Source organism: Aquarana catesbeiana, linkage group LG05 (assembly GCF_042186555.1).
Source record: "Aquarana catesbeiana isolate 2022-GZ linkage group LG05, ASM4218655v1, whole genome shotgun sequence".
Lineage (NCBI taxonomy): Eukaryota > Metazoa > Chordata > Amphibia > Anura > Ranidae > Aquarana > Aquarana catesbeiana.
This window is the reverse complement of record NC_133328.1, coordinates 567,282,734-567,304,769: the sequence shown is the minus strand read 5'-3', so window position 1 is coordinate 567,304,769 and position 22,036 is coordinate 567,282,734. Positions and strand designations below refer to the sequence as shown.

The 22,036-nt window shown below is 41.6% G+C and overlaps 1 protein-coding gene across 1 annotated transcript in view; it reads left to right on the top strand.

Annotated features, from left to right (window-relative positions):
• The first annotated feature begins 274 nt into the window (after positions 1 to 274).
• The window catches only part of CDH17 (cadherin 17), a 236,317-nt gene continuing 214,555 nt past the window's right edge, over positions 275 to 22,036 (top strand). The window contains exon 1 of the mRNA XM_073631971.1: positions 275 to 384. The gene's annotated coding sequence lies outside the window, so the exon portion shown is untranslated. The remainder of the gene's footprint in view (positions 385 to 22,036) is intronic.

The window sequence follows — 22,036 nt, the reverse complement described above, 5'->3', positions numbered from 1 at the left end:
ACCATTTTTGCTAATGCCACCACCCTGTGATGATGGTCATGACAGAAATTCAGCGTTAATATCATACACATGTGGCTTCAGCCTGATTGGCTGCCTTCTTTTATTAGTTAATTTTTCATTAATCTCCCCTAGCCTATCTATTTCATTAGCTTAGAGGTGAAGAACACTCATATTGTGTAATATCTCTCTTTACTGCATAGATAGATACTGTTAGAGCAACCAGACAGGAAATCAACTTCTGACACGCAACATATAAAAGACAATGGTTAGCTGAGGAAAACAGACAGGAACTCTGCATTGCAAGTCATAGTTCACTTACTGAAGGAGCCTGGATGCACCGACTGTGATAATTGAACTTTTAAGATAACACACCCCTACTGACAAGTAAGTAAATAATTTGTATAAGATAATGTACATGGAATGTGTGGAGCAGATGGTTCCAATGATTAACAATAAGCCTTCAGTTCAGCAAATATTATTTAAATTGATACTAGATGCACATTTTGAAAAAAGGAAAATATATTTCTAAAATACATGTAGGGCTTCTGTATACAGCCACCAAGCAGGTACACCATGCCAGTCTGTGCTGAGATATGGCTTGATTTACTTGTTATACAAATGGGATGCACGTCCCAGCATAATACACCTCATAATGGAGAAGGATAAAGAATAGTTTTGAGTGCTGGGATCTTAGTGCTGTTTTGCTTAGGCCTGTTAATGTAAGAATTTGGCTCCCAGAGCAGAGGACAAGATCACTGTAAGTTTTATAATTTGGTTTTAGAAATGAGTGTAGGCATTAGTATTAGGGAACACCAATAGAACCAAGAACAGACTGCACAGAAAAGCAAAGCTTTAATAAACGGGCCACTAGCAATGCTTGAATATTTAGAAAAAAAAAAAAAGTGTGTGAAGCATCAATTTCTATTTTCTTCACTTGATATGCATACATTTATTTCAACAAAAAACAAGATGTCAAACTTTTGAAGCACCACTACAAATAAAGAAACATATTGAATTTATTGTTTGAAATTAACAATTAAAATAATTGATATAATTTTCATACAATTATGACATTTTGAATATCAGTTTGCACATGTTCCCTGATAAGCACATATTAATACCAAATGTCATACTTAATTTTTCCCACTGACCAATTATTATTATCACAGTATAATATAATATAAATCTCAACCTAGCTGTTATATAGAGAGATATAGACTTTTTCTGATAATTGATCCCTATGGGCCAGTGAGGAAATTATATCACTACATGTTTCACAGGTAACACATTGCCTGCTTCATAAGGAGAGCATCAAGAAATGTATACATACAAATATTACTTGTGTTATCCAAATGTGCCACATATGAGACCTGGAACTCTCCTACTTACATGAGTGCAAATGTACCAGGAGTGGAGATGCTGTTTCCACAAATTACAGATTAAATATACCATTACAACTTCTGGCATAAGGCTTCATATACACTAGAACTACCATGACCACAGGACACGAGAAAACGCAAAATGCGCTGCGATTTTGTGCATTTTGCGGTCGGCGGTCAAAGGCTTAATGTACATGGGACGCTTTACACCCTCTACTAAATGTTTTAACATCTGTTTTGCTGTGTTTACATGCCGCGTTTAGCTGAGTTTGTGTTTAGAAGTGTTTTTTTTCTTCAAATAGTCAAAAATTAAAACCGCCTGTAAACTGAACGCAGCTAAATGCGTTACCGCAGTTACCGCCTTTACACGCATTTAAGCCTCATGTACACTGCTGCCGGTAAACAGACGTTTAGGAGCAGTTGGGCATTTTTTTCAGCTGCCCCTGAACTCTCCTCTATGTTATCTTATCAGTACATGTACACAGGGTCGTTTATAGTCCTTTATAGGCAGTTGAGTTTAGAAGCATTTTTTGGAACGCAGAAAAATGGGTTCAGACGGATGTTCAGAGGTATTTGAAACGCCAAATGCCTGTAACAGCTTGTAAACACTGGTAACTCGCGTTTAGCAGTGTTTTGTTTACAGACGTTTTTCATTTTAACAAAAACGCAAACGCGCGAAAGCGTGACAAAGAGCGGCAAAACGGCGCTAATCGCGGCATGTAAACGCGGCTAAACGGACATTTTTAAATGTCGAATTCTAGCTGTTAAGTTAAATTGTTCAGGAGAGGTTAAACAGCGTCCCATGTACATGACGCCTTACAAGCTGTTACAGGCGTTTGCCGTTTCAAATGCCTCTGAACACTCGTCCTGAGCGCATTTTTTTGCTTTCCAAAAAATGCTTCTAATCTCAACTGAATAGAAACTACTAGAAATGACCCTGTGTACATGTACTGATAAGATAACAGAGGAGAGTTCAGGGGCAGCTGAAAAAAATGCCCAACTGCTCCTAAACGTCTGTTTACCAGCAGCAGTGTACATGATGCCAAAATGTTCCTATCCTGAATGCGATTCTTCCACGTTGAACCTCCCCTAACTGCAGCAGCTCCTAAATGATGCTAAAAACCTATATGTACATGGACACGTTACAGTATATTTATTATATATTTATATTTATACTGTATACCAGGGCTTTTTTCTCATAGAATAGGTGCAGGAACTCAATCATGCCCGCCACACACACATACCTGCCAAATGGCATCAAATAGTAGCTCTTCCCTCTGCATACAACCCCCTCCCTGCACTGCCCTCATCTTCTCCCCCCTCCTTAAAAAGCTCCACCATCTGTCATATGTTTTACCTTTGTTGCAATATTAAGCTGAAACACCTATCCGGCTGTAGTACCTCCCAGCATACTATACGATACTACAGTCACTTGCAAGGGAGATCATGCAGTAGGAGCATCAACAACTGGTCACCAGGGAAAAAATTGAGACCACAGAGGGTGCAGCCTACCATGCATGCTCTCCTGCCCATGACTGCACTGAACCCTGGGCACCTGTTCTGTATCTCCCTTGTCCCTCTCCGGCACTCAGTGGGATGTGCACAGGAGATCTGACCTGTGGGAGCTACTGGGAGATAAGCTATCACTTGTAAACATAGAAGCTGGACTTCAGTGTTACCAAGTGATAATGGTGAGCAGTGAGCAGGAGAGCTGAGCCAGAGGTGGTGGAACTGAGTTCCTCCTAGTTCCAGCTGAAAAAAAGCCCTGCTGTATACTGGTCTATGTGATATACATGCTATTATTCTTGCTATGCGTATCGTAAGAATGACAAATAATTCTCTGGAATCTACATTCTTTGTTTGTATATATATATATATATATATATATATATATATATATATATATATATATACATATAGAGGGGCCCAAAAAGTGTATACACACTTCAACATGAAAAATATATGCATAAAAAAAACATCAAAGGGCAGCTGTAAGTCAAGTTTGAACTATGCAATCACATTAGGTGCTCAAAGTGGTCAACATTAGCATCTAGACACTTTGCATTGTGGTAAACTACTGCATGAACAACATTGACTGGAGTGTCAATTTTTCCTGTAGTGCAGACAGTGAAGGTGGTTTTCTATGATACACCACATCCTTTAGTCTTCCCCACAGAAATCGAGGGGTGTTAAGTCTGAGGAACATAGAGAGAATTCAACCATTCCTATCCAGCATCCTGTCAAAATGTCATCAAGATAGGCTCTCACGGTTTAGTGAGGAGGTGTGCCATCTTGCTGGAAGTAAAATTGGTCATCCACATAAAGAGCACGAATGGCCCGCAACATGATAACTTCAACAATGGTGCAACTACTGACATCTTTAGGGAAAACATAATACTACATATTACTGCCATAATTCAATTCAGGTTTTAAAAAAGGGCATAGATAACAACTGTTGAAGTGTGTATAGATTTTCTGGGCCCCTCTGTATATATACTTGTTTAACCTCTTTTTATTAAGTTTTTTTCAAAAGTTGCCAAAGTTACAGAACCGTGACAAAAGAAAGGCAACCACATTGCCACATTGTACAATGACTAATGTAGAGGCCTGAAGATAGACATACACGCCATGTGTCTGACAGATTGAAAAATCCAAATGTTAAAGATAAAATACATGTTACAGAACACATGAGAAAAATTATGGTAGTGTCATATCCAGAATGAGGTTGTTGTAGTATCAAACACATCAGTAGGAAAAAAAAATAAAAAAATAACAAGCAGACATTTGGTGATGGGTGGTATACATCAGCACACAAGGGGATAAGATTATCAACTAACCATTGGCAACACTAGTGGAAGGAAACCTACACTGGAAAGGACGTTACATACTGCTAGCAAAGGGAGAAGTAAGAGAGATGGGAAAGAGATGGGTGGGGGGATATATTTTAGCATGAGTAGTCCTCAGGGTGGTAATACTGTCAAACTTTTTGATAGATGAAAGATTCAAAATTTGGGGAGTATCGAAAATAGGAAAATACAGCGATGGTATATTTAATCTATGCATGGCATTTAAAACGACTGATCATATGATTGGTGGGGAAACGGACATGGGAACTGAAGGGTGTGCCTATCTGACAGTACTGTGACCATACAGAGTGGGGTCACATCGCAACTCTCCCTCCCCCCTCCTGGCCTGTTAGTCACTGGCAGGGAGGAGAGGTGACTGTGACATGGCTGCAAAGATTTCACCGAATCCTCAGCAAATCCAACCCAGGTATATTCACTCAGCTCAGCTAACTGGCTGCTGTGAGGCTCTAACCAAACACTGCAATATGGGTTAGTGATAAAATTCACCAACCACAAATTTGCTAGCAAATTTGCTGGCAAGTTCAAATTGCATTTAAATCTTGGAGAATTGAATTAGACTTCCTAGTTAGATTTCAACACTCATTCCTAGTGTTGAAATCATGTCTTCTGTCCAACAAGTAAACTATTTGTAGGTTTCATTGATTTCTTTCAGCATTTATCAAAGAATGCATTGTCTGCCTTATCATTCCATTTACCAGAGGGCTGGTTAGGCTTCATGTACACAGGACGTTGTTTAACCTCTCCTGAACTATTTAACTTGACAGCTAGAATCCGACGTTTAAAAACGTCTTTTTAGCTGCGTTTACATGCCGCGTTTATCCGCGTTTTGCTACGTTTGCGTTTAAGAGCCTTCAAAAAAAAAAAGCCTCTGAACATCAGTCCTGAACGCGTTCCAAAATATGCTTCTAAACTCAACTGCCTAGAAACGACTATAAACGACCCTGTGTACATGTACTGATAAGATAACATATAGGAGAGTTCAGGGGCAGCTGAAAAAAATGCCCAACTGCTCCTAAACGTCCGTTTAGCAGCAGCAGTGTACATGAGGCCTAAGATACCAAGTCGCTTATCAGTAATACTAAAAGTAAAAAAGAAATTGTATAAATAATAGTACAACTGTCATGACCTTGCAGTAATACATTCATGACCTGTCTGTCTCTTACCTGGTCTGTGTATCAGCCTTGAGGCTTGTACGCTCACACCTGCATGCTTAAGTAATCTTCCCTCTGTGTGGCTCCACCCTAGCCTCAACAGGAACCACTATTTAACACCGTATTCTCCAAGTCTGCCTTGCCGTGCAATATTGTGTGTTTGGCTTCCTGTTTGCCGTGTGTAAGTTTGTCTCTGTTACCGATCTTGGCGTGTTCCCGACTATTCCTGTCTGCTTGTGACCCTGACCTTTGGCGCGTTCTCGACTATCCCTGTTTGCCTGTGACCCTGACTTTTGGCGTGTTCTCTGTTATCCTTGTCTGCTAGTCGCCCCGACATTTGGCTACCTCCTTACTATTCCTTGCTGTCCTGGGTTTCCTCTCCATCCTCCTGAGCATGAGCTGGGAGACCCTGGGGGCCGCGACCTGGAGCCAGTTGCAGCCCAGTCCATCCTCACCACTAGAGGCTCTGGTGAACACCAAGTGGCTCTTAGACTCCGGGCCCTGGGGAATCTATGCTCTAACTCACTGTGGGATCCGTGTTGGTGCTCCAGGGGACGTGCCTTCCTGAACCACCCCGAGTTCCATCTGCAGCAATCAGCCTTAGGGTCCACTATCATAGCGGTGCACTCCTGACCCCAACCGGGTGCATCTGTCACCTGGATACAGGTGACCTGACAACAACATAGCTAGGGTAGGCCTCCAGGGTCCCAGCTTCAAAATATATACCAGGATATTTTGTGTAATTCATTAAGTGCCTAGCATACAGATCAAAATTTTATAAAACTGTTTACATGTACCAACATAAATGTGAAAATGATAGAACTACAGCCATTTAAACTACAAACCCAATTGGATATCACAAAACCCTCTAAAAATATCTTATGTATATTTTATTACAATCATTATTAACCGAATTCACCAAAAGAAAATTATGGATGAAATAGTGGCGCTAATCCCCAGGTGGGGAGATGCCAGACACTCTTATCCAGACAGTGAGCTGAATACAGACGTGACTAAAAAAAAAGTGAAAAAAACATATATTGCTAAATATCCCAAAAAGTAAAAATTAATATTAAATAAAATAAATTATTCAATAAATTCAATATGAGCTAATATAAATTATAACACTCAGTGAAAGTGATATACAAATATATAAATCCAAGACAAAATATATAATAAGAATTGAACACAGTAAATGTCTATAAAGTCCAGAAACCAATCGTGAAAAATAACCGTGAAAATATTTGAAGAAAGTCCAAAAAAAGAGTGAGGGTGACTCCAAAACTGCTCAGCTGTGTTTTCAAACATCCACCACACCTCTGTGATGTGAATCCACTCCCTGCTGAAATTCAAACTCACCAGCTGTTAAGGCCTCTCACTCTCGTGTTTGGCCTGACAGAGCCTCTAACCCACTTACATGGGGGTTAACATGCGAGCAAGCATACACCTCCACTGCTCCATAGGAACACCGCTTTTCTCAGGTTGGTAGTATGACATAAAAATAAAAGAAGCTCCAATAGTGTAATCTCGTTTAAAAGATTTAATCACATATAAAACAACTTGTAATGAACTCAAATTTAAAATAAAATAACAGGCAAGTCACTTCACGGCAAATGGAGAACTCCCACAGCACAGCAAGCAATAGCAACTGAAATAACAACAGGCAGGCCACGGCGGACCCAGGAGGTGTGTGTGCTCACGTTCGTCTCACCCGTCCGCAGCACTCGTCCCTTCACTGGAGCTCCGCTCTGTCCCCCTTCACTCCCTCCTCTAGTACTTGTGTGAGATCGCCGTCTTGATTGAGTTGTGTCCAACTGAGACGGCGATCTCACACGAGTACTAGAGGAGGAAGTGAAGGGGGACAGAGCGGAGCTCCAGTGAAGGGACAAGTGCTGCGGACGGGTGAGACGAACTTGAGCACACACACCTCCTGGGTCCGCTGTGGCCTGCCTGTTGGAGATCCTGTGACTGGTAACAGAGAGGTCATCTTTCCTCCACTCATCTCTATGGTCTAGGACAGGGATCCTCAAACTATGACCCTCCAGCTGTTGCAGAACTACACGTCCCATGAGGCATTGTAAAACTCTGACATTCACAGACATGACTAGGCATGATAGGAATTGTAGTTCCTGAACAACTGGAGGGCCGTAGTTTGAAGACCCCTGGTCTAGGAGGACCGAAGCAATGTCATGACGTCACTTCCGGTTCCAGCCCAATGGTAATAAGGCCATTTTTTTTTTAAAGCACCAGATCAATGTATTTTTTAACTAATGCTTCACATTGTAGAGGAGAGATGTGAGGTCTTATTGATATCCATAAAGAGGACATGTCACTGTTAAAGGGAAGGTGTAAAAATAAAAAATAAATTTAATAAAAGAAATAATAGCATTTTTTTTTTAAAGGGCCCCTTGTCCCCCAGTGTTTGCACACAGTGGTAAACACATACGTAGGTCATGCCCACATATGTAAAGGTTGTTTAATCCACACATATGAGGTATCACCGTGAATGTCAGAGCAAAAGCAACAATTCTAGCACTAAACCCCCTCTGTAACTCTAAACCTGTAACCTGCAGACATTTTTAAAGTGTCGCCCATGGAGAGTTTAAAGTACTGTAGTTTGCCACCATTCCATGAGCGTGCACAATTTTAAAGCATGACATGTTGGGTATCTATTTAATTGGCCCGACATCATCTTTCATATTTTACAAAAAAAAAATTGGTTTACATATTGTGTTTTGTTTCGCCATTTTGTTCTCTAGGGTCTTTGCTAAAAAAATTCATATAATGTTTGGGGGTTTTACACAGTTTTCTAGCAAAAAAACACAGATTTTTACATATATAAGTGTCATAAATGGCCTGGTTGGCAAGTGGTTAAATTATCCGTATTTTATTTCCAAAAAACAATATGAATAACATCATGGCAATATTAATTGCATCTCATTCCTTAGATACATTTCATCCAATTCAAATTTTAGCTCTTCCAAAACCTATAACCGAATCCCATCACAATTTTACTACATCATTTTAATTAAGAAGCACAGTGCAATTTCAATTTTTTATCCGTTTTCTTCAGCTCTGTAATCCATCGACAGGTAAAGGCTCAGTAGAGTAGAACTCCAGCTCTCATCATGACTCGATCATGGCTCCATGAATGCACTGCAGACATCCATCTCCAGATTCCCCTTTAATTGTCTAATGCACTAGACCACAATCCCATTCAGATATTGATCTGCAAAGTTCGATTATGTATTGTTGAGGCCAAATATTGCCATCAAGACTCCCCTGGAAAGATCCTACCAGATGATCAATAAACCATAACTTTTAAGTGCATTTCATATGTACATTTCATATGTACCAGGATAGGGCAAGCACAAGATCCTATGAGATATACGGTATGCACTTATACAGTATGCATATACTCTACATGTACATTGCCAATCTTTTCTCCATGAAGTATTATACATTCTGGAATGCTGCTTCCAATGAAAACTACTTACTTGTTTGCAGTACTCTTCACAATACATACTGTATATGACAAAGAATATTATATATTATGTAACATTTAATTTTAAATGTTTACTTTACCTTGCATTGCTCTTTTAGTCTCTCCCGAAATAAAGAGCAACCACACTAAAGCCGGTTTTACACGGGCTTCAGCTTGTAAAAGGGCAGCTTAAACAAAGCATTTGCAAGCTACGAAACTTCTTGAAGCTTGTTAAAAGCCTGCTGAAGCCTGCTAGCAGATTTAAATAGTCACATAGTAGGTGAGGTCAAAAAAAGACACAAGTCCATCAAGTCCAACCTATAGTGCCTTGCAAAGGAATTCACCTCCCTTGGCTTTTTACCTATTTTATTACATTACAGCCTTTAGTTCAATTTTTTTAAAATCTGAATTATATGTGATGGATCAGAACACAATAGTCTAAGTTGGTGAAGTAAAATTAGAAAAATATATACATAAAACTATTTTTCAGAAATTAAAAACTGATAATTGGCATGTGCATATGTGTTCACCCCCTTTGTTATGAAGCCCATAAAAAGTTCTGGTGCAACCAATTACCTTCAGAAGTCACATAATTAGTGAAATGATGTCCACCTGTGTGCAATTTAAGTGTCACATGATCTGTCATTACATATACACACCTTTTTGAAACGCCCCAGAGGCTGCAACACCTAAGCAAGAGGCACCACTAACCAAACACTGCCATGAAGACCAAAGAATTCTTCAAACAAGTAAGGGACAATGTTGTTGAGAAGTACAAGTCAGGGTTAGGTTATAAAAAATATCAAAATCTTTGATGATCCCTAGGAGCACCATCAAATCTATCATAACCAAATGGAAATAACATGGTACGACAGCAAACCTGCCAAGAGACGGCCGCACTCCAAAACTCACGGACCGGGCAAGGAGGGCATTAATCAGAGAGGCAGCACAGAGACCTAAGGTAACCCTGGAGGAGCTGCAGAGTTCCACAGCAGAGACTGGAGTATCTGTATATAGAACGACAATAAGCCATACGCTCCATAGAGTTGGGCTTTATGGCACAGTGGCCAGAAGAAAGCCATTACTTTCAGCAAAAAACAAAATGGCACGTTTTGAGTTTGCTTAAGGGCATGTGGGAGACTCTCAAAATGTATGGAGGAAGGTGCTCTGGTCTGATGAGACTAAAACTGAATCTTTGGGGCCATCAAAGAAAACGCTATGTCTGGTGCAAACCCAACACATCACATCACCCAAAGAACACCATCCCCACAGTGAAACATGGTGGTGACAGCATCATGCTGTGGGGATGTTTTTCAGCAGTCAGGACTGGGAAACTGGTCAGAGTTGAGGGAAAGATGGATGGTGCTAAATACAGGGATATTGTTGGCAAAACCTGTACCACTCTGTGTGTGATTTGAGGCTAGGACGGAGGTTCACCTTCCAACAGGACAATGACCCCAAACACACTGCTAAAGCAACACTTGAGTGGTTTAAGGGGAAACATGTAAATGTGTTGGAATGGCCTAGTCAAAGCCCAGACCTCAATGCAATCGAAAATCTGTGGTCAGATTTAAAGATTGCTGTTCACAAGCACAAACTATCCAACTTGAAGGAGCTAGAGCAGTTTTGCAAGGAGGAATAGGCAAAAATCTCAGTGGTAAAATGTGGCAAGCTCATAGAGACTTATCCAAAGTGACTTGGAGCTGTGATAGCCGCAAAAGGTGGCTCTACAAAGTATTGACTTTAGGAGGGTGAATAGTTATGCACATTGACTTTTTCTGTTATTTTGTCCCTTTGTTGTTTGCTTCACAATAAAAAGAAAATCTTCAAAGTTGTGGGCATGTTCTGTAAATCAAATGATGCAAATCCTCAAACAGTCCATGTTAATTCAGGTTGTGAGACAACAAAACACGAAAAATGCCAAGTGGGATGAATATTTTTGCAAGGCACTGTGTGTGTGTGATTATATGTCAGTATTACCTTGTATATCCCTGTATTTTGTGGTTATTCAGTAGTTTCTAAAAAAAAAAAAAAAAACAAGAAAAATAGCCCTGGGACTTTAGATGAGGTGAGAGAGGTTTAGCCAATGTCCACAGCGAACACTAATGCCCTGTACACACGGTCGGATTTTCCGACGCAAAATGTGTGCTAGGACCTTGTTGTCGGCAATTCCGACCGTGTGTGGGCTCCATCACACATTTTCCATCGGAATTTCCGACACACAAAGTTTGAGAGCTTGCTATAAAATTTTCCGACAAAATCCGTTGTCGGAAATTCTGATCGTGTGTACACAAATCCGGCGCACAAAGTGCCACGCATGCTCAGAATAAATTAAGAGACGAAAGCTATTGGCTACTGCCCTGTTTATAGTCCCGACGTACGTGTTTTACGTCACCGCGTTCAGAACGATCAGATTTTCCGACAACTTTGCGACAACTTTGTGTGACTTGTGTATGCAAGACAAGTTTGAGCCAACATCCGTCGGAAAAAATCCATGGATTTTGTTGTCGGAATGTCCAATCAATGTCCGACCGTGTGTACAGGGCATAAGACAAAATCAATTTATTAGTTTCAAAATGTTGTGTAACGGAGCAGCAGCAACAATGATTGTGAGTTACCCGGCATAATAGCCAATGTACACAACACAGATGAAAGTAAATATACAAAGATTTATTATTATTTATTAACCACTTCAATACAGGGCACTTATACACCTTCCTGCCCAGACCAATTTTTAGCTTTCAGTGCTGTCGCAGTTTGAATGACAATTGCGCGGTCATCCATCACTGTACCCAAACTAAATTTTTATCATTTTGTTCCCACAAATAGAGCTTTCTTTTAGTGGTATTTGATCACCTCTGCGGTTTTTATTTTTTGCTAAACAAATAAAAAAAGACTGAAAATTTTGAAAAAAATAAAAGTTTTGCTTTTGTTTCTGTTATAAAATTTAGTAAAGAAGTAAGTTTTCTCTTTCACTGATGGCACTGATAAGGCGGCACCGATGAGGTGGCACCAATGAGTGAGCACTGACGGGCACTGACGAAGGGCACTAATATGCGGCACTGATGGGCACTGGTAGGTGGTACTGATGGGTGGCACTGATATGCAGCACTGATGGGCATTGATAGGCAGCACTGATGGACACTCATGGGTGGCACTGGTGGGCACTGATAGGCGACACTGATGGGCACTGAGAGGCTGAAAAGATGTGTTCTTATGGGTGGCACTGATAGGTGGCACTGCTGGGCACTGATAGGCAGCACTGCTGGGCACTGATAGGCGGCACTGATGGGCATTGATACGTGGCACTGATGGGCACTGATACGCGGCACTGATAGGCATCCCTGGTGGCACTGGCAGTGGTAGGCATTGTGAGTGGGCACTGATTAGCAGCTGCCTGGGCACAGATTAGTATTTCCCTGGGGGTCTGGGGGGGCATACCTGGTGGTCCAGTGTGGATGGCCATCCTGGTGGTCCTGGGCAGGATCCGAGGGGAGGCTGTGCTGATAAACAATCAGCACAGACCCCCCCTGACAGGAGAGCAGCCGATCGGCTCTCCTCTACTCGCGTCTGTCAGACACAAGTGAGGAAAAGCCGATCACTGGCTTTTCCTATTTACATTGTGATCAGCCGTGATTGGACACGGCTGATCACGTGGTAAAGAGTCTCCGTTAGAGACTCTTTACCTAGATTGGAGTTGTGGTGTGTCAGACTGACTTAATATTCAGAGGACGTCATATGACGCCCAGTCAGGATATTGAAACCACTTTGCTGCCGTCATTCTGCTATATGGCGGGTGGCAAGTGGTTAAACTCCCTTCCACAAAAAAGTTTTATCCCTATTGTGGGGTCACCAGTATGGTATTTGTAAATTGAAATCATATCCCCTCTCAAGCGTCTCTTCTCCAGAGAGAATAGGTTCTGTGCTAGCAACCTTTCCTCATAACTAATATTCTCCAGATGCTTTATTAGCTCTGTTGTCCTTCTTTGTACTCGCTCCATTTCCAGTACATCTTTCCTGAGGACTGGTGCCCAGAACTAGACAGCATACTCTAGTTGCGGCTGGACCAGAGTCTTGTAGAGCGGGAGAATTATCGTTTTATCTCTGGAATTAATCCCCTTTTTAATGCATTCCAATATTCTGTTTGCTTGGTTAGCAGCAGCTTGGCATTGCATGCCATTGCTGAGCCTATCATCTACTAGGACCCTCAGGTCCTTTTCCATCCTAGATTCCCCCAGAGGTTCTCCCCCCAGTGTATAGATTGCATTCATATTTTTGCCACCCAAATATATTATTTTACATTTTTCTACATTGAACCTAATTTGCCATGTAGTTGCCCACCCCATTCATTTGTTCAGATCTTTTTGCAAGGTTTCCACATCCTGCGGAGAAGTTATTGCCCTGCTTAGCTTAGTATTGTCCGCAAATACAGAGATTGAACTGTTTACCCATCCTCCAGTTCGTTTATGAACAAAATAAATAGGATTGGTCCCAGCCCAGAACCCTGGGGGACCCCATTACCCACCCCTGACTATTCCGAGTACTCCCCATTTATCACCACCCTCTGAACTCGCCCTTGTAGCCAGTTTTCAATTCATGTACTCACTCTATGGTCCATGCCAACGGACCTTATTTTGTACAGTAAACGGGAAACTGTGTCAAATGCTTTTGCAAAATCCAGATACACCACATCTACGGGCCTTCCTTTATCTAGATGGCAACTCACCTCCTCATAGAAGATTAATAGATTGGTTTGTCAAGAACGATTCTTCATGAATCCATGCTGATTACTGCTAATGATACCGTTCTCATTACTAAAATCTTGTATATAGTCCCTTATCATCCCCTCCAAGAGTTTACATACTATTGACGTTAGGCTAACTGGTCTGTAATTCCCAGGGATGTATTTTGGGCCCTTTTTAAATATTGGTGCTACATTGACTTTTCTCCAATCAGCTGGTACCATTCCAGTCAGTAGACTGTCAATAAAAATTAGGAACAATGGTCTGGCAATTACTTGACTGAGTTCTCTATGTACCCTCGGGTGCAAGCCATCTGGTCCCGGTGATTTAATAATGTTAAGTTTCCCAAGTCTAATTTTAATTCTGTCCTATGTTAACCATGGAGGTGCTTCCTGTGATGTGTCATGAGGATAAACACTGCAGTTTTGGTTACTGAAGCCCCCCGATTCCCTTGTGAAGATTGAGGAGAAGAATAAATTCAATACCTTCGCTATCTCCTCATCCTTTGTAACCAAATGTCGTTCCTCATTCTTTATGGGGCCAATATGGTCTGTCCTGCCTTTTTTACTGTTAACATACTTAAAGAATTTCTTGGGATTTTTTTTTGCTCTCCTCCGCTATGTGTCTTTCATGTTCTATCTTAGAAACCCTATTTCACTCTTACATTTCCTGTTGCATTCTTTATAAAGTCTGAATGCTGATAATGATCCCTCAACCTTGTATTTTTTGAAGGCCTTCTCCTTTGCTTTTATATGCATTTTTACATTGGAGTTAAGCCATCCAGGACTTTTGTTCGTTTTTTAAAATTTATTACCCAATGGGATGCATTGGCTAATGCCCTTATTTAATATGCTCTTAAAGCAAACCCATCTCTCCTCTGTGTTCTTTGTTCCTAAGATTTTATCCCAATGTATGTCTTCTAGTAAGGTTTGTAGTTTAGGGTAGTTGGCTCTTTTGAAATTCAGTGTCTTTGTATTCCCCTTATGTTTCCTACTTGTGTGATTTATACTGAAGCCAATTGACCTGTGATCGCTGTTACCTAAATTGCCCCGTATTTTCACATCTGTGATCAGGTCTGTATTGTTGGTAATCAGTAGATCCATTAACGCTTTATTTCTAGTTGGTGCGTCTACCATCTGACCCATAAAATTGTCCTGCAAGACATTTAGGAACTGGCGAGCCTTAGATGAACGCGTGGTTCCCTCCGCCCAGTCAATGTCTGGATAATTAAAATTTCCCATTATGATAACATTTCCCATCCTTGCTGCTAATCCAAATTGTGATAGGAGATCTGTCTCCCCTTCCTCTCAGGTTAGGGGGCCTATAGCATACTTCCAGTATTATTTTCCCCTTAGCTTCATCCCTTTGGAGCTCTACCCATAAGGATTCCAACTTCTCCCTAGCTCCCTTAGTGATGTAATCTCTCACATTCACTTGTACATTATTCTTGATATATATATATATATATATATATATATTGCCAGCCAATCATGAGAGCTGTTGAACCAGGTCTCTGAAATTCCCACAAAATCCAAATCCTCCTTGTACAACAGTATCTCTAGTTCACCCATCTTGTCCGCCAGGCTCCTGGCATTGGTGAACATGCCACGTAGTTTAGAGCTAGCAGCTTGTTTGAAGTGGCAATCAACACTTTCATTAAGATATGTGTTCACCATTTACAAACTGGAGCTGAAGTGAATGGTACTTTAAAAGCCTCGAAAAACTTGCTGATCTCTTTGCAAATACTTTGTCAAAGCTTGCTGTTCACACTGCTCTTATACAAGCTGAAGCCCATGTGAAACAGGCCTTATCATGAGACTACCAGCATGACAAGGTCAGATTTATTCTTACCTCCTGGTCAAATGTCTTGTCCGTGCCCTCTCTTTTAGAGTTGCGACCTTCTTAGATGATAAAAACCCCATCCATATATCGTGCCGTTAAAAAAAAGCCAGACTTTGAATTTTGTGCTGTAAAAAATGCAGTAAAAAACATTACTGATCACAGCTAATTTCAACTGTTGGTAAAGTTGAATCTCTGTCTTTTTTTTGTATCATTTGTTGCCTTGCCAAGCTAAGACCTATTGATGCTTGATTTGCAGACTGATTGACAGCCAGTGATATCCAACTCACCTCCTGTGGGCACAAGCATGCAGGCATGACTTGGGCGCAGATATGCAGCCTACATTCAAAATTCTCCCAGTTGTTGATAGGGCCATTTTTAAGTTTGAGGGGCTCATAGTGCAGAATTCATGTTACTATTTGTCTATTCTTGGAACTGCCATTTGCTTAGAGCTGACATCATTTGAAAAGAAAGAAAGGAAAATAAAAGTGCAAAAACACCCAAACCACCTCATATTATATTTTTCACCCACTACCCCATAGATAAAATAAATAAAATATGCCTAACACTGGGTATGCATATTGTCCCCGATTACAACTGTTCTGCTTTTGCCCACATTTACACTGCTCTACCCTCTGCAATTTAGGTTGAATATTTTTAAAAAATATTTTCTGCATATAAAAATCAAAACATATGCGGGTACAGAAAGAAAGGGAGGGGAATGAAGTGTAACAATTGTCAGAAGTATAAAAAAAAGGGCCCTTCAGAGGCCACAGGTTACAGTAAACCACATCACGTGAGCATTTTACAAATTGTCACAGGGAGGCAGAGGGAAGGGGATAAAGAGAAAGTAGGAAACATTTTTAAAAAATTGCATTAAATATTGGTTAGGATGACAAGATGTTAACCATATAAATCAAAAGACTACCAGAGGTTTGTTCTGAGCGGAAGGATCTGTGATAAGTAGGAATTAGGATAAAGTAAAAAAGGTGAGGGGGATGGGGGGGTAATGCTAGAAATCCCTTTCTGGTTAAGTAAAAAAATCTTTGAAATTTGTCCGAGGCTGAGTATTGAAGCCAAATGCACCACAATTTGTAATGTTTTTCCAATGCGTCTAGTTTCCTAGCTTGTTTCTCCTCCATACCCTCTGCAATTTAAATTTTTGTAGTATAGCCCCAGCCCGTACCCTTTGTCTACACTAAATTTAGGCTTAACCTTGCTATTTAAAGTTATACTGCTGCTGGCCAATTTTGTAGTACAAAACTTGCCTGTGCTCTTTTTCTCTAGTACATTTTGACCAATTCTTCTTAAAAAAAATCACCTGCTGCTGGCAACCATTACACATTTATATGCATTTGTAATGTTTGTGTGTTTGTTTTTTACCATTATATTTACATATTTACATATTACATATTTTTTTACTGAGTTGCATTGACGTGTTTATGTAGTGCATTCACGTGTGTTTTGGTGCATTCCAGTGGGAAAAAAAATTCAGTATGCAGATTTAAAAAAAAAAATACACATGAAAGTAGCACAGCAGTATAAACTAGGCTCGTGGAAATACATTCGTTTTTCTCGTATATGCATTTGTACTGCATTTAAAGATGCATCCAACTGTATATGGTGTAAACGAGCACTTAGACCTGGCCAGAATCTACTAATAGGATATACTCTCCATAAAGTTCAATGGGATTTGCCTCTAACGTCGGGTTTGGCAAATCTCAAACAGAATTTGCAGAACCCTGGGGGAATCAAACACAATCAAACAATTCACCTTACTTTAAGGCTGGGTTCATACCTATGTGAATTGGATGCGGGTCATCGAATTCGCATGACAGGAGATTGTGACCGGCTCTCTATGGAGCTAGGTCACATATCTCCGTTGGGGCTGTGGAGTGGCTGGCACAGGAACTCTGTGCATCTTTGGCTCAGTTTAAGGGCTGAATTCAGGCAAAAATTCAGCCCTAATTCGTCCCTGAAATGGAGAACGGGGACGCACCGGACCCGTGCTGCGAGCCGCATCCGTCGGAGATGTGAACCCAGCCTCAAAGCCACCCTGTTGCTGCAATGTAGATGTAAAACAAGCAGCTCCTGTAAAAGAAGTGACCTCATATTGACCCCCTCTATTGCTGCACAGCTAAGCCACTAAGGAATCTCAACATCCAACACTTACAGGTAGGTCCCCTGACATGCCCTGTAGTTCCTCAAACTGACCCATACATCACTACAGCAGTTTTTTGGGTTAAAACCTATGCATACTTTGAGCTCCAGTAATCAGGAAAAAGAAGAAAACTACTTACTAAAAATTAACTTCGGACCCATTTTCGCCCTCACAATCCCCACAGCCACACTCTCTCCGACGGCTCAATAAACAGTCTAGTCTTTTGGACTTTGGTGTTTATTATGGGAACATAGAGATTAGATAGGATTTGGGGGTACATGGAATGCCCAGAATGGAAAAAAATAACAAACTCCAAGGACCTCTTGAGTAGGGATGAGCTTGATGTTCGAGTCAAACTTAAGTTCGACTCAAACATCAGATATTCGCCTGTTCACTGAACAGCAAATATTATGGGGCATTCCCATAATGCACTGAGAGATTGCAATGCATTGATGTCTGATAATTGACCAAAGCATGCACCTGACCTGCATGCATTGGCCAATCAGAGCGTGCTCTGCTGCGAGAGCCATAATTAGCCAAAGGCAGGGTCCACCCCCCATACTATATAAGGCTGCTTACATAGAGGCCATGTATAGTGTGTGACTGTGGACGTATATAGATTGAGCTAGATTATGCAGGCAGGTTAGTTAGTGGCATATTTTATATATGTGGGGACGGAAAATATTCAGACCCCTTAAATTTTTCACTCTTTGTTATATTGCAGCCATTTGCTAAAATCATTTAAGTTAATTTTTTTTCCTCATTAATGTGCACACAGCACCCCATATTGACAGAAAAACACAGAATTGTTGACATTTTTGCAGATTTATTAAAAAAGAAAACTGAACTATCACATGGTCCTAAGTATTCAGACCCTTTGCTCAGTATTTAGTAGAAGCACCCTTTTGATCTAATACAGCCATGAGTCTTTTTGGGAAAGATGCAACAAGTTTTTCACACCTGGATTTGGGGATCCTCTGCCATTCCTCCTTGCAGATCCTCTCCAGTTCTGTCAGGTTGGATGGTAAACGTTGGTGGACAGCCATTTTTAGGTCCCTCCAGAGATGCTCAATTAGGTTTAAGTCAGGGTTCTGGCTGGGCCATTCAAGAACAGTTGTTGTGAAGCCACTCCTTCATTTTTTTAGCTGTGTGCTTAGGGTCATTGTCTTGTTGAAAGGTAAACCTTCGGCCCAGTCTGAGGTCCTGAGCACTCTGGAGAAGGTTTTCATCCAGGATATCCCTGTACTCGGTCGCATTTATCTTTCCCTCGATTGCAACCAGTCGTCCTGTCCTGCAGCTGAAAAACACCCCCACAGCATGATGCTGCCACCACCATGCTTCACTGTTGGGACTGTATTGGACAGGTGATTAGCACTGCCTGGTTTTCTCCACACATACCGCAATGAATTAAGGCCAAAAAGTTCTATCATGGTCTCATCAGACCAAAGAATTTTATTTCTCACCATCTTGGAGTCCTTCAGGTGTTTTTTAGCAAACTTTATGTGTCTTGCACTGAGGAGAGGCTTCAGTCGGGCCACTCTGCCATAAAGCCCCGACTGGTGGAGGGCTGCAGTCATGGTTGACTTTCTACAACTTTCTCCCATCTCCTGACTGCATCTCTGGAGCTCAGCCACAGTGATCTTTGGGTTCTTCTTTACCTCTTTCACCAAGGCTCTTCTCCCCGATAGCTCAGTTTGGCCGGACGGTCAGCTCTAGGAAGGGTTCTGGTCTTCCATTTAAGGATTATGGAGGCCACTGTGCTCTTAGGAACCTTAAGTGCAGCAGAAATTTTTTGTAACCTTGGCCAGATCTGTGCTTTGCCACAATTCTGTCTCTGAGTTCTTCAGGCAGTTCCTTTGACCTCATGATTCTCATTTGCTCTGACATGCACTGTGAGCTGTAAGGTCTTATATAGACAGGTGTGTGGCTTTCCTAATCAAGTCCAATCAGTATAATCAAACACAGCTGGACTCAAATGAAGGTGTAGAACCATCTCAAGGATGATCAGAAGAAATGGACAGCACCTGAGTTAAATATATGAGTGTCACAGCAAAGGGTCTGAATACTTAGGACCATGTGATATTTCAGTTTTTCTTTTTTAATAAATCTGCAAAAATGTCAACAATTCTCTGTCAATATGGGGTGCTGTGTGTACATTAATGAGGAAAAAAATTAACTTAAATGATTTTAGCAAATGGCTGCAATATAACAAAGAGTGAAAAATTTAAGGGAGCCTGAATACTTTCCGTCCCCACTGTGTATATATATATATATATATATATATATATATATATATATATATATATATATATATATATATATATATATATATATATATATATATATATTACTCTGCATTTAGTGTAGACTAGATATTCAGTGTAGACTCTATATTTAATCAGTGCAGGCAGTGTAGTATATATAACAGTGTATTGAAGTGATTAAGGGGAACCCCACGCCAAAATAAAAAAAAATGGTGTGGGGGTCCCCCCGAAATTCATGCCAGGCCCTTCAGGTCTGGTATTGATTTTAAGTGGAACCCCGTGACAAAATGTAAAAAAAATGGCGTGAGGGTCCCCCCCAAAGTCTGTACCAGATCCTTATCTGAGCAAGCAGCCATGGCAGGTCAGGAAAGGGGGGGGAGCAAGCGGCCCCCCTCCTGGACCATACCAGGCCACTTGCCCTCACCATGGGGAGGGTGCTTTGGGGTCCCTTGCCCGGTGGTTGTGGGGGTTTGTGGGGGGCCCCCAGATCCCGCCCCCCCTATGTGAATGGGTATGGGGTACATTGTACCCCTACCCATTCACCAAAAATGTGTCAAGTAAAAAAGACAGGAGACAGCTTTTGACAATTTATTAAAAACATTTTTTAAAAAGTGTCCCGCGATGTCCATCAATCTTCAATCATGGTGCCCAACAGACCCTCGATGGGAGGCGTCCCACCGACTGCTTTCTCTTGGCTGTGACAGCTGTTATATAGGCAAGGGTGGGGCCACCCGGTGATGTACCCAGGTAATCAGGTGACCCAGCCCCCTTCTGACCATCATGTGACATCACATGACATCAGAGGGGGCGGGGTCACCTGTTTACGTCACCGGGTGGCCCTACCCTTGCCTATATAACAGCTGTCACAGCCAAGTCGCCAGGAGGCCATCGAGACGGAGCTTTTTTTTAAAAATATTTCTCAGGTCTGTCAGGTGCCATGATCGAAGATTGATGGACATCGCGGGACACTTTTTTTTTTCTTTTTTCATAAAGGACTTGTCAAAAACTATGTATTGTGGTTTTTGCTTTTTGACACTTTTTTGGTGAATGGGTAGGAGTACAATGGTCAAAGGTCCGAAGGCGTGTCCCCAGAGGTCAAGGGTCAAGAGGCATGGCTGACCCACCCCCACCAAAGTATTCCGCCTACCCCAACTAAGTCGGGGAATGAACAAGTTGGCATTTGTGCTTCACGTAAACGTTTACTATAAGGCCTGCGCGTCCTAGGAGTTTCTACCTAGGAGCGAGCAAAGCGAGCGAGCCAAACAAAATTCTTTTTACCCTTTTTCTGACAAACCGAGCGGGATCTGGGAAAGGTAGGGGTTTTAGGGTGGACAAGTCATAAAGTGGAGATGCACTTAGAGTTAGGGTTAAGGGTGTTAGGGTTAGGAGTTAGGGTTAGGGGGTTAGGGTTAGGGTTAGGGTGTTAGGGTTAGGGTTTTCCCTTGAAGAACAAGGTTAGGACTCAGGGATTGGAATAGGGACCTGCTCCTAAGGTCAAAGGTTAGAAGGCATGTCCCCAGAGGTCAAGGGTCAAGAGACGTGGCTGACCCACCCCCACCAAAGTGTTCCGCCTACCCCAACTAAGTTGGGGAATGAACAAGTCGGGGAATAAACAAGTTGGAGAAAGCACTTAAAAGGGGGCTTCCAGATTTCGATAAGCTCCCCGCCCGCAGACCCCCACAACCACCGGGCAAGAGTTGTGGGGATGAGGCCCTTGTCCCCATCAAGCACCCTCTCCATATTGAGAGCAAGCGGCCTGGTATGGTTCAGGAGGGGGGGCACTTTCTCGTCCCCCCCTTTCCTGGCCTGCCATGGCTGCTTGCCCGGATAAGGGTCCGGTATGGATTTTTGGGGGGTCCCCACGCCATTTTTTTTTACATTTTGGTTCGGTTTTCCCCTTAAAATCCATACCAGACCTGAAGGGCATGGGGGGGTACTGTACTGTAATAAACATCAGAAAGATGCGCTACTTTACAGGCAGACTAAGGGGACCCCCAGGCATGATATTTAAAGGAATAATTCATTTTTATTGTTTCACTTTAAGCATTATTAAAATCACTGCTCCTAAAAAACTGTTGTTTTTAAAACTTTTTTTTTGCCTTGATACATGTCCCCTGGGGCAGTACCGGGTCCCCATACACTTTTTATG